Source organism: Macaca thibetana, chromosome 10, assembly GCF_024542745.1.
Source record: "Macaca thibetana thibetana isolate TM-01 chromosome 10, ASM2454274v1, whole genome shotgun sequence".
NCBI lineage: Eukaryota > Metazoa > Chordata > Mammalia > Primates > Cercopithecidae > Macaca > Macaca thibetana.
Window position 1 is genome coordinate 95,192,960 of NC_065587.1, and position 13,868 is coordinate 95,206,827.

The 13,868-nt window shown below is 47.5% G+C and overlaps 1 protein-coding gene and 1 pseudogene across 2 annotated transcripts in view; both read right to left on the reverse strand.

The window, feature by feature from the left end:
* The window catches only part of LOC126929834 (uncharacterized), a 794,775-nt gene that overhangs the window by 592,722 nt on the left and 188,185 nt on the right, over positions 1–13,868 (reverse strand). The window lies entirely within an intron of this gene.
* On the reverse strand, positions 6,002–11,770 carry LOC126964135 (spermatogenesis-associated protein 31E1-like; annotated as a pseudogene).

The window sequence follows — 13,868 nt, forward strand, 5'->3', positions numbered from 1 at the left end:
GCACCAGCAGGCAATTAGGAGTTCTTTTGAAACAAATGTAAATCTTGAAAATTTCCACCAAAAAAAAGGAAGTTATAAGAATTAACCAAATGGAGATTAAATAATTAAAAAATAAGATAACTGAAATAACTTTACTGGATAAGCTTAATAGTAAAGAGGAGAAGACAGAAGATAGAATCAGTAAACTTGAGGACAAATCAGTAGGATTTACTGATTCTATTCTGAACAAAACAGAATAGATACAAAATGAAAAAACAGAGAATACCCTCGGGGACCTGTCAGACAGCATCACAATACTGAGTCTATGTATCATCATAGACCAAGAAAGAGAGTAGAAACAAATAGCAGCACTGGAAAAATAGTCAATAAATTGACATCTGCAAACATCTTAATTTTGACAAAGACAGAAACCTAGATAATGAAGTGGCTGAGTAAATACGAAATAAGATAAACCTAAAGGAATTCATATTTAAAAATGTAATATAAAAATTTCTGAAAACAGAAGACAAAGAAAAATTCTTGAAAGCCTATCCTCAAAAAAATGATATAGACTTATAAAAACACAAATTCAAATGACAATAGAGTTCTCATCTGAAACAGTGTAGGACACAAGAAAGTGTCCCAACATTTATGTCCTGAAAGAAAAGAAATATCAAATGCAAATTCTATCTCCAGCAAAAATAACATTCAAAAAGAAAGGAGAAATAAAGGCATCCTTATGTGAAGGAAAATTGACACAATTTGTGTTTTACCAAAACTCCTCTTAAAAAGGTGTAAAGTAAGTCCTCTAAACAGAAACCAAATGATATCAGAAAACTGCTTGGAACTTCAGAAAGAAAAGAATAAGAGAATGGGAAAATGTAAATGGATGTCATAGGTTATTCATAATCTCAGAAGTTTTTAAAACCATATTTGATATTTGCACAAAAATTATAACACTGCCTGTTGTAGCATCCAGTGTATTGAATGTGTTACTCAGTGCCATTCTATTTTTAAAAACAAGGAGGGTAAAAGGATCTAAATAGAAATAAGATTTCTACACTTCATTTAAAGTGGTAAAACATCAATACCTGTTGACTGTGGTCAGTTACACATGTATAATAAGGTAAAGATAGTAAGAAAATTATATAGAGATGTACTAAAAAACAGTATAAGTAAATCATTATGTAATCCTAAAACTATTTCAGCAACTCACAGGAAGGTAAGGAAAGAGAGCAGAGGAAACCAAAAGAAAATGAACAAGCAGAAAATAAATTATAAAGTAGAACACCTAGGCCTTAACATATATATTACAGTCATCTTAAATATAAATTGTGTACATGTGTTGGTTAAAACACAGGCAATATCAACCTGTACAAGGAAACATGATTCAAAAATACATACGCTACTTATCTCAAATGATGCAGAAAGAACATTTGCCAAAATATAGCACAGTTTTGTGATAAAAAAAAATTCCAGAAACCTAGAAATAGAAGGAAACTTCCTGAACTTTATCAAGACTATTTATCAAAAACAAACAGCTATGTCATGCTTATTGATGAAAGAATGAATGGTTTTCCCCGCAGAATGGAAACAAGGCAGAGAGGTCTGCTCTCAACAATGCTATTTGACAGAGCACTGAAAGTTCTAGTCAGCACAATTGGGCAAAAAACAAGCAAGGCATACTGATTGAAAAAAAAGAAAGAAGGAAAGTGGTGTCTATTGCAGATTACACGATTGTCTTTGTAAAGTCTCAGAGAAACTAAAAAGAGTCTTGTAGAAATAATAATATTTAGCAAGTTCACAGGATAAATGATCCATCCTCCAAAATTCATCATATTTCTATAGACTAACAATGAATGTGTGGAAACTGACAATAGCTTTACAATTGCTCTAAAGAAAATACTTAGGCATAAATCTGACAAGACATGCAGAATTTAGATGACAAAAATGACAAAATGTGCAGAAAGAATTGAGAGAAGAAATAAATAAATTCAAACATACCTTATTAATGGTTTGGAAGACACAAGATAGCAACGATGTCAACTCTCTTCAAATTGATTGGTAGATTTAAGACAGTCATATAAAATCTCCAACTACATATTTTTATGCACATAGATAAACCTATTTTAAGTTTATATGAAAAGGCACATGCTATTGGTGGAGAGATGGAAACATAGGTCAGCAGAACAGAATAAAGAACTCAGAAATTGACACAAGTAAATATGCCCAATTCATTTTTGACAATGGTACAAAAGCAATTGAAGGAGAAAGAATAGTCTTTTTAACAAATGTTACTGGAGAAAGTAAACATTTATAGGCTCTAAATCTCAGCATAAGCCTCACAATTTATACACTAATTAACTTGAAATGTTTGCAAACTTAAATATAAAAGGTTATACTATAAACCTTTTAGGAAAAGAGAGTTCTAAAAAAATTATTGGGATCCAGGGCTAGATAAAAGTACTTTGTTCTTACTTATATGTATCTTTAAATGTTTTTTTAACTTTCAGTAAAAGATCAATGTGTACCTGTACATAATCTAAAAAAGAAAAAATATTCAATGTGCTCTTCCAGGTTAATAGACAAATCAAATAGACTCACCATTCTGTATGAATCCATAGTGTATCAGTGATCGAGTCATTATTGTTTTCCTGAGAGAAAAATTATCTTTAGGCTCATCACATTTTTGGAGCATAAAACCAGAGGGCCCAAGGTGAGGTGAACACGCTGTCAGTGGAGGTGAGCAGGAAGGAAATTTCCAAACCCAAGAACTTGCAGAACCTGCTGGAGAGAGAAACTTACTTGGGCAAGTCTAGACATCAATTGTGATGTACCCTTCTCTGTAGAATAATAAAAACAGTATATTCCAGCAAAAAAAGAGAACGGGTGATACTAATTGAATGATGTTACAACACACCCATGTGTCTGTATGTGTACACAGAACTATGCACATATACACATACAGATATGTATAATATATATGTATCTAACTGAAGTTAAACCATTAAGCAATAAATGTGCTGTCCTATTTTTCTACCCTCTCTTTTCTAACATCTTTCAAACAGATGATGTGTTGTAAGATTTCCAGTTATTTTCAATAATTAAAAAAATTTCAAACAGAATAGGTATGCTGAATTATTTATCAATCCCCTATTTTACATGTGACTGTAAATAGGCAACTCGTTGTATAGATATTTCAGCATCTTAGATGTTAAAGTAAACATATAGCTGCTCCTCATTTTTAGAAGAGTGGATTTGCAATATGTGTCTGATCCAAGTTGTATATTTAAATTACTTAAAAATACATCTTTTTTGGTAATCGTGTTGCAAAACAAATTTGTGGCACATTAGAAAGAATATTTTTAAGCAAAATTGTTTTTAGTTTATATTCTCTAAACGTCAGAATTTTACTTTGAAGGATTTCAAAACTTACAAGAGTATTCATATTTGAACTATAAAATAAGTAACTTAGATGGAATAATTTGAATTTGGAAATTTATACCACTAAATTTGAAGTTTCAATGCCATTTTATTTTTACAGATTTTCTTTGAAACATGATATTGGCTACTGGAAAGAGTTAAGACCCTTCATGAAAATATGATTTTAGTAATGCAATTTATATATGAGGTAGAGGAAGCATTGATTTCTGTGCCCATTAACTAAGGAGATTTTATGAAACAATTTTTAATAGGGGCCACAGTCAGTACCGGGAGTGTGGTCAGGCACGCCTCCCTCCTCACTGGACCCACCAGAGCGTTCAGGGTTCTAGGAGAAACATGCGCAGGTGTGCAGAGGCTGTCACAAGGAAAGAAGGGCCAGGGAGGGAAACCCAGCACAGGGGGCCTGGCCTCATAAGGGAGTCAGAGAAGGTTTTCTGAGGAAGATTTGTCCAAGCCGAGATCCTTCCTGTTCCGTGTGCTCCAGCACAAGGCCTGCAAGAGGAGCCCCGTGAGCAAGGCCGACCTAGACCAGCTGGGTGGATTCCCTTGGCAGTGAGGGGGAGCATGGCCTGAGGAACTGAGGGCAGTCTCAGAATGACGGCATCAGAGGAACTCTCACCGTTTCTATCATGAACGTTACAGTTTGATGTCAGCATGGGGGTTGTGATTGGGTGATCCTGGGAAGGGTCTGTCAGCAGGTCGGGGGCTTGTTCTACGTTGGAATCTATCTGATGGAGGAGGCTTTTCTATTGTTCAGTATCTCAAGGAATCTTATCCAGAAGAGGGCAGGAGGCCGCCAGGAGAAAACTGCTGCGGGGAATGAGGTAGATGCCGCTCATTTTCACCAAGTGAGTGCAGTGCTAGGGATTTTAGGGGGTGGCAAAGTGGCCTTGATATATTCTCTCTGTGCAGGTCTCTGTTAGACTCACTGTGGGTGTCTCCGTGGGGATCTCTGAATTGCTTTTGAAGTGTCTCTGTGTGAGTCTCTGTGGGGAGTTTCTGTGTGGAGGTCCCTCTGCGGGGTCTTCATGGGGGGATCTCAGTCAGATTCTCTGTTGGGGTCTCTGGGGGTCACTGTGGGATTCCTCTGCTGCAGGTCCCAGGATCCTGGGTCCCATAGGAGTTGGGCCCACACTGGAGCTGCCCAGGTCACCACCCCAGACAGGACTTGGCTCCAGTAGTAGCCTGGACACCCAAAGTGACACCAGGGTGTGTTCAAAACAGGTCCCCAGCTTGGGTCCCGCCAGGCCTGGGCACAGACCTGTCATCTTGTCCTCAGCCTCCACAGCCCCTGCAGGTGCAGAGTTCTCCTGGGCACGGCGCCTGGGCAGAGCCTTCTGAGGAATTCACTCCTGTCTGCCCTGCTCTTGTTCCTGCCTTCCCTCGGGATGGCCAGGAAGGACCCAGCACCAGGACAAAGGGAGTGCAGGACTGGACCCTGTGAGTACTGTCCCTGCCAACCATATGACCAGATTCTCTGAGCCCCAGTGTGTCCCCTGCAAGCCCCTGGGCCTGGAACCATAGATGTGCTTTTTAACCCAGGCCAACCTTTGCCTTCTGGGTTCCCCTCCCCCAGCAGTGGCACTGACCACTTTTGCTTGTAATGGTCACCAGACTGCGAGGACCCTGGTTACAGCTATGGGCAGCTTGAGGATCCTGCACTTGCAAACTTATGCCCGTATTACCTAATTCTTCTCCCACCTTTCACCCTGGGCCCTAAGGTCTCCTCCTGTGGTTCCTGACCACAGAGTCCCACCAGAGTATCAGGCAGCAGCCCTGGGTGCCTCCTGAAACAGACACCCCACACTAGTGGGCTGGGAGAGGGCTCTGGGGAGTGAGGCAGGGGACACCAGACAAGAACCCAAGAGTGTTATCAAGGCCAAGCCAAGTGCTGGCGGGGCCCCAGTCCATCCCAGAACTCAGCAGGCAGGAAAGGGTCTGGGGAGGGTATCGTCTCTTCCCCACCAGGAGATCCCAGAAAGAGTAGTCCTGCCTCTGACCCAGGGCCAGCACAGGACACCCCCACATTCCCAGGCTACTGTGGGGCAGGGAGGTTTCTGGGATCCATCACTCCTCCAGCCTGAGAGGAGCCTACCACCACCCCAGTCCGTGAGACTCCTGCAGACCCAGCCCCTACAGCAGCACAGAAATCACCTTAGAACTGGGGATGCGGGGATGCAGTAAGCCAGAGTGCAGGTGGGATCTCCAAAGGGTTTGCTGTCCTTACATGTCCTGAAGGCTCTGAGTCATGATCCAGTTTGGAAACCAGACTCAATGTGGGGACAGGGAGAACAGGGGGTCCTCCAGGTCCTTGTCAGCCTCCTCCTGGCCCAGTCATTCTGGGAGCCATACTCAGGAGGAGCTGACACAGAGCCCTTTCCTGTGCTCTAGCGTGGCACAGACAGAAGCCACCACCTCTGCAGGGAAAGCAGGTATATTGGGAACTTCTCCGTGGAGGTCAGAAACACATGGGAACTGTGATCGCCTATTCAGGACAGGTTTGTTGTGTAGGTGTCCAGTGTTATTTGAGTAGAACCCCCTGACTCTCCCAGGAGAGGTGTGAGAAGCCTGAGCTGGTTCAGGAAGCAAGGCACCTCTGTGTAGACCTCAGTTCCTGTGGCTGTGGATGGGGCCACCGGAGGTGCTTGCCACTCGTGGCCTGTGGTGTTGGGGACCAGCTGGGACATAGTCTCCCTGGGAGATCGGGCCCATCTGCTGTCTCTGTCTCTGATGCCCTTGTTTTTGACAGGACAGTTGTGGCCCTTGGGGGTGGCTTTGGGGCTGCAGGCCAGGGCTCTCATCTCTCTGCTATGTTCCTGGCAGTAGTGACTCCTGTGGCAGCAGGGAGGCACATTCTCCTAGGCATGGAGGTCGCCTTTGTGGCGATTAACTTCTGAGGGACCACATCCCTGCTGAAGCCTCAGTTTGTCCACCAGGATTTGACCCACAACTTTGATGATGGCCTGGGCTTCATCAGCCATGCTGTCCATAAACAACCTTGGTGGGCCAGACCTCCAGCTCTGGACAGCATCTGCCCCAGGCTTGCCTTTCTGCAGGACGTCTTCCTGCCCTGCGCCTCTTTTCCTGGTGTGTAGACCCTGTGGACTGTGACTGATCTTTCTCTGGATGTTGCTTTCTGGTGGTGCCTGTCTCTCCTCCGACTGAGGCTGGTTGTATTTCCTTCCTTGTTTGTCTCCTATTTCCCCGGTGTGAGCAGAGCGGCTCCTCCCATTGGCTTTGGAGGTCCTGGGTCCCTTGGACCTGTGTCCCTGCTGCCCTGGTCTGGGCCTTCTGTGGGCTTCGCCCTTGTCCACAGAGCCCAGCGTCTTCTGACTCTTCTGTGGGGCCTTCACTTTTGGGCTCACAGGCTCCTGCTGCCCCAGTCTGTCCCCTCCCTTCCACAGGAGGGCACATGGCCACTGGCAAGCTTTCGTGTTCCTACTGGACACATTCTGGGAGGTGGAGAGTGGGTCCTGAGTGGGTGGCCTGTCTGTGACTGGGAGCATATCCATGTGGCAGCCTGAAGGCACAGGCCTGTGGGACCCTCCTGGAGGAGGATGCTGGAGATATGGCCTGGTAGCTCTGCTCTGTCTACCTGCACTGAGAGTGTAATCTCACTGACCACCTATGCTTTCAGACACAGCTGCCCTGGATCCTGAGCAACACAGATTGTAGACACTGAGAGGTTACTAGTGGTCCCCAGAGTTCCTGTGCTCCTCAGATGCACCTGAACACTTCCCAAACTTGCCCTCACACTGGCTCCCAAGGTGGCTTCCCAAGTACGGGGCTTCTCCTCCTCAGCCTCCAGTGCCTCCAGGGCATCTCTGGTCCTCGCCCACTGGGACCCTATGCTGAGCTCTTGCAGGGCTCTACTATGACAGGGGTCTCCTGGGGACATGCTCTCAATCTCAAGTTATGCCTCATTCCCAGCCATTTCTGAATCCACACTCCCCTCAAGGTTGGGTTTCCTGGACCCCAGGACAGTCCCACTCCACCAGGTTCTGCCTACAAGGCTGCACATGGGGGACTGAGAGGACGCCCTGTCCTCCTGTCCAGTCGGAGAGGCCTCTGATTGCTCATGGGTGTCAGCTGACTGGGACCCTCTTGGAGCCCTCTGGCCTTCCTCCTGCTCAGGTGGTGGGGCAGGGACAGGGCAACTCACAGTGGGGACTGACTTGCCTGTTGTTCTGTTGTCTCCTGGACCATTCTGGGGAGGTTTTCTCAATAAAATGGCAACCTTGGCTATAAATTCAACCCGAGATTCCAAGGAGGCCCAGAGAGAAAAGGTGGAGTGTGGGAGCAGTGGGGGCTGAGCCTCACCTGCCTGGATATTTATGGACCCCAGGGACTAGAGGTCTGGACCCCACCTGTGCCTCACACGGAACCTGAAAAGATGTGCTTCCAGCATCTGCCGGGTGCAGGGATGAAGGAAGGAAAGTTCCTAGGAGGTGTTCACACGGGCTTTCCCACCCCTCCAGGATGTCAGCTTCCCCAGTTTCCTGTGGGTGTCAGACTTGGGAACAGCACATTTGGCCATGAACCAGGAGCAATACACAGACACGGGAATCCAGCTCTCCTTGATCTCCCCCACCTTCCTGTCCAGATGGACCTGCAGCTTGTTTTCCAAATGCTTCCTGTCTGGGTCCCTGGGTGTGGAACTTACTGATTGGTACTTCCAGGGCTTCCTGAAGTCACCGTCTGCCTCCTCCTCGTCTTTCTCCAGAACCTTCGCTGAAGTCCTTCCTGTGCCTTGATCCTGGCTTGGTTGTGGCTCTAGTTTGGACCCTAAGCACCTCTTCCCAGAGAACCTTCCAGAGCTCCTGAGCCCTGTCTTCTGCATATCATTCCTGCCCTTTTCTTCAAATTCAGAAGCCTGGGAGGGCAAAAGGGCCCGCTGTGTGTCTTCAGCCTGACTCTGGGTTTTCCCTGGGAATTCCCCTTCAGGCTGCAGCATGTCTCCAGACGGAATCTGCTGGGAGGGCCACAGGACTCCTCCTGGTGCATGGCACTACTTCCTTGCCACTGGTGCTCTGGGACCTCAGGGCTGGTGGCAACCCTGGGAACGATGGGGGCTGACTTGGGACTCTGGGAGGCTGGCCTCTCCTTGCAAAGGTGGTCAGTGGGCTGGCTCAGGACAGCCTGAGACTTTTTGAGGAGAAAGGGAAAAAAACTCTCTTCCAGTTTGGTCACTTCTGTAAGGGCCATTCAAGATACTCCTTTCCAGTGGGGTTGACAGATTGCCCTCTCCTGGGATGTATGGCAAGATGCTCCACAGACCCTAATCTGGGGTGGAGAAGAGCATGGTAGGCTTGGCATGGGGGTGAGAAGTTGGCCTGCATCTGGATCCCAACCAGAGCGGGGGGCTGGGACTGGGGCCAGGTTGAAGTGAAAGGTCGGGGCTGGGTCATGTGTGGGGCTGGAGTTGTGCCTGGGAAAGCTGTGAGGATGCCTCAACTTCAGGTTCACCTGGAAGACAATTGGAGGCTTTATCCAATGGTTCAGAGTGTGCATTCTGTGAGGAAGGGTTTCTAGAAACCCAGGCCATGGCCACCAGGGACTCACTATTGAAAGAGGGGAGGTCTCAGAAGAGCTGGCTGCATTTCTGCTCTAATTGGTCCCCCATGGCCGTGATGTCAGAGACCTGCTGAGGACCAGGCAGCTGCTGTGGTTGGGTTGTCATATTCCAGAAGGGATTTAGAGTCGTGATGTCCCACTCTTTCCCCAGTGATGTCATCTGCAGGTAGTCTGCTGCCCCCTATCTTTCTCCTGCCACATCTTCATCACTGCTCTCTTGGTGATGAGAGTTTCCAGCAGCTTCTGCATGTCGGGGTGGATGAATGTGCAGGCACCTACCTCCATCTGCCTGGGTGTGGGGTCTCCCCAGAAGGAATACTCTGGGGGGTGGTCGGGAAGATGCTGTTGCTGGGATTTGCCATGTGAGCAGGTGGAGAGGCCCCAGGTGGTGGCAGCCTCCCTCCAGCAGGAGAGGTCCCAGATGGGATCACTGGAGCACCCAAAGCCGGAGATCACCCTGGTTGGAGAAGGCAGCCCCTGGTTGTGGAAAAGGCAGCTCGGGGGGATGGGGCATACTGTGGAGCCACACTGAAATCCAGCCAGGCCGGAGCTGGGTGGAGGTGGAGAGGAGGCCACGGGAACAGGGGGCTGTGGTGAAGGAGGAAAAAGCATATGTAGCCAGGGTGCAGGTCATTTTAGGGGAAGCAAGGGCTCTGGTGGCCTGGAGGCACTCAGGGTTGAGTGTGGTCCAAAAGGCTCTGAGAAGGTCGACGTGCCTGATGATGGGGTGGAGGTCTGAGCAGTTGCCGGAGCCTTTGGAGACAAGCTGGGGGAGATGGATCTTGCATTCATTTCCTATGTGGCTGCTGGGCCTTAGCAGGCGCTGATTTGTACATGTCACCTGGGGGACTCCACCTAAGGGCACGTGGGAGTCGCCTTCCCCAGCAAACTTTCCCAGGTGGTTGCTGGAGATACAAGGCACAAGCTGCAGCCAGGGGCAGGTGGGACTGGGAGGTTGGGAAGGCTGGGCACCTGGTACCCACAGCTCCTCCACCTCCTCCACTGCTGGCTTCACAAAGCTCTGTCTATGCCTGCCCCAGAGTTTCAATCCACTCCTACCCCCTTTCCACGACCTCCCCCTCCCAGGTCACCACCAGGCCCTAGGGTTGTATCACAGGCCCTGGTAGAAAGGAGGACATGGAAAGAAGGGGGAATCTCCTCATCTTTCCAGAAGGTTGATCAGGTCCTGAGTCTCCTCCAGCTCCCTTAGGAGGATTCTGCAAGCTGGAAGTCAGGAGATGGGGTTACAGTGCGGAGGGCGGTGCCAGCAAACCTCACAGGAGGCTGAGTGGATGTCTCTTTAGGGGACATCACGGGGAACTAGACCCTGAAGCCCACGCATTTTTCTCCAAGACCACATGACCCCAGTGGTGACAGCAAGGTGTGCACTGTGCAGAACTTTGTCATTTGCAAAACGTGCTTCCACATACATCCTGTCATGGGTGTCACAGCCATCTTGTGGGGAGAGCGGACAGGGGTGGTCTCTAAGAAGAGTCAGCCATGGCCGAGGAGAACCGCTGTCTACATGGACCTGGAGCCTCCCCGACCTCCCCCCATATCTTGGCAGGCCTTGCTCCCTTCCCACACAGCGCCCCCTTATGGGCAATACCGATTCCCGGGCCCATGGCTTCATTCCCACAGGGAATCTGAGGAGGCCCCGGGTTCTGATTTCCCTCCCAGGAGCTTCCTCTCAGGCCTCTGCAAATGACTTCCTCAGGGACAGGGGATGCTCAGTCACCTCTGGGGAGTCCGCGGAGCAGTAGAGCCTCACCTTTCAGAGCTAGGATCTTCTTCCTGCTCCTGGGCCTCCCAATCTCTTCCTTTGATGGTGAGAGGCAAGCAAGAGTGAGGGGCTGGGACCAGTTCTCAGTCTCCTCTCCCCAGGCCAGCTGCACACACGCAGTGCTCATGAATGACACAGCTTTCTGCCTCTAGCTCAGGGAGCTCTGTGTGCGTTTCTTTTACTCATGTTTCATTGATGAAATGTTTTCTGATTTCCTTCTTAGGGAAATGCAAGTGGGGGTTTTGTGTGTGACTCCACCCTGGATGTCTCCAGTCCCTGCTCCTCTGCTGAAGGCAGACCCAGGCTCAGGCCTACAGGTGCCTCTGAGCTGCCAGTAGGATTCTGCTTCAAAGGAGGCCAGACACGAATCCAGGCTCTGGCGGGAGGCTCTCAGGGTCACAACACAGCTCCCCAATTACCCCACACAGAGGAGGTTGGGGTCCCAGGCACCTGCCTCAGAAAGAAGCTGATGAGCCAGGACTGGGGCCTGTCCTCCCACAGAAATCTCACCCCTCTCCTGATCTGGTCCTTGCAGCTGAGTCCAATGTTGATTTTTGCCGATGCCTCCTGCGCATGTCACAGATGGTCTGGGAGCTGGGGATGGAATCGTCCACCCACTCCCACCCCTGCCTGCCCTGCCCTTCCCTAGAGGGATGATGAGATTTCCCATCGCAGAAGGGTCTCTTGTTGCTTAGGAAAAGTGGGAATGAGGGGAGGAGAAGAAAGAGTCTTTCTCTGTGGGGCTGGGCTGGGGGCTCCTTACCTTCCTGCTGCTCCTCTTCCTCCCATGTGGGGGTGAGGGTGGGTCACAGGGGAGGTAGGAGAGTAACAAGAATAGGAACCCCCAGCTCCACACTCAGGTGAGGATGAAATCCACAATCAGGGAGTGGAGCTGGGGCCCAGCCATGTGGCACTAGGGCTCTTCAGAGGAAAGAGCATTTTTTCCATCTGAAGTGCAATGTCACCTTCAAGCAACTGAGACCTGGGCATCACTTTTGGGACTAGAGACTGGGGCCCAGGCCTGCATCACAGAGCTGGGGACCTCCTCCTCACCAAGGGCTCCTGACAGCAGGGCAAGGGCAGTGGGAGGAGGAGGCTGAAGCACAGCCCCGCCCTCAGGTCCCAGTTCCAGTCCCTCCACCCTCCTGCGTCCCCCAGATCTTTTCTTCCCTCTCCAGTTGCTCACCCTGTCAGAGACAGCCCTGGGTGCATTTTCTATTCTGTTTCCTGGAACACAGATGTGACCTGGCTTTGTGGCGATGTCTGTGCCAGTTCCCCAGTTTCCCACGTCTTTAAGATCCAGACTTCTCCCTGGAGTTTCTGTTATTTCTCCCGTTTCTTACTCCCAGGATCTCTTTTGTTTGCAGTTCTAGCTTCCCCCCTTAATATGTTCTTACCCTGCATCAACTCAGACATAGAACTTACATTATTTGTATTTATTGATCATTGTGTATTTTGATTACAATTTTCATAATTTTAAAATGTTTAATATTTATTTTTGTGGGCACACAGTAGATGTATATGCTAATGTGGTACATGAGATACTTTCATACAGGCATGCAGTGTGTAATCATCACGTATGGTAAATGAGGTGTCCATCACCTCCAGCCTTTTTCCTTTGTGTTACAAACCATCCAATTATCCTCTTCATTTTTTAAATATGCAATTAAATTATTATTGACTATAGGCATTCTATTGCTGTCAAATACTATAAATAGTCGGTTTTATTCATTCTTTCTAATTACCTTTTTTATCCCTTAACCATCCCCACCTCTCTGCCACTGCACCTTCCCAGCCTCTAGTAATCATCCTTCTACTCTGTATCTCCATGAGTTTGACTGTTTAATTTTTAGCTCTCACAAATAAGAGAGAACATGTGATGTTTGTTTGTCTTTCTTTGCCTAATTTCACTTAATGACCTCCAGTTCCATCCATGCTATTGCAAATGATAGGCTCTCATTGCTTTTCTGTGGCTGAAGAGTGCTCCACTGTGTATATGTACCCTTTTCTTTATCCTTTTATCTGTTGATGGACACTAACTAGGTTGATTCCAAATACTGTCTGTTGTGAACAGTGCTAGAAGGAACGTGGGAGTGCAGGTATCCCTTCAATATACTGATTTCCTTTCTTCTGGGTATGTACCCAGCAGTGGGATTGCTGGATCATATGGTAGCTCTAGTTTTAGTTTTTGAGGAACCTCGAAACTGTTCTCCATAGAAGTTGTACTAACTTGCATTTCCACCAACAGTGTATGAGGGTTCCCTTCCCATTCTTGCCAGCATTTGTTATTGCCTGTCTTTTGGAGAAAAGCCATTTTAACTGGGGTGAGATGAGATCTCATTGTAGTTTGATTGCCTTTCTCTGATATCAGTGATTTCAGCATGTTTTCATATACCTGTTTGCCATTCATATGTCTTCTTTTGAGAAACGTCTGTTCAGATATTTTGAGTAATTTTTACTTTTTTATTATTTTATTTTAACTTCTGGGGCACATGTACATGATGCACAGGTTTGTTACATAGGTAAATGTGTGCCATGGTGGTTTGCTGTACCTATCAACTCATCATGTAGGTATTAAGCCCGGTATGCATTAGCTATTTTTCCTGATGCTCTCTCCTGCTTCTGACAGGCCCCAGAGAGTGTTGTTCCCCTACCTGTGTGCATGTATTCCCTTTGGTCAGCTCCCACTTACAGGTGAGAATGTGTGGTGTTTAGTTTTCTGTTCCTATATTAATTTGCTGAGGATAATTGCTTCCAGTTTCATCCATGTCCCTGCAAAGGACATAATCTTATTCTTTTTCAATGGCTGCGTTGTATTCCCTGATGTATATTCCCTTTAACCAGTCTATCATCGATGGGCATTTAGGTTGATTTCATGTCCTTGCTACTGTGAATAGTGCTGCAATGAATATATACATGCATTCATTTTTGTAATAGAATAATTTATATTCCTTTGGGTATATACCAAGTAGTGGGATTGCTGGGTCAAATCGTATTTCCTGTTCTAAATCTTTGAGGAATCACCACAATGTCTTCCACAATGATTGAACTGATTTACATTCCTGCAAACAGTCTAAAAGTGTTTGTG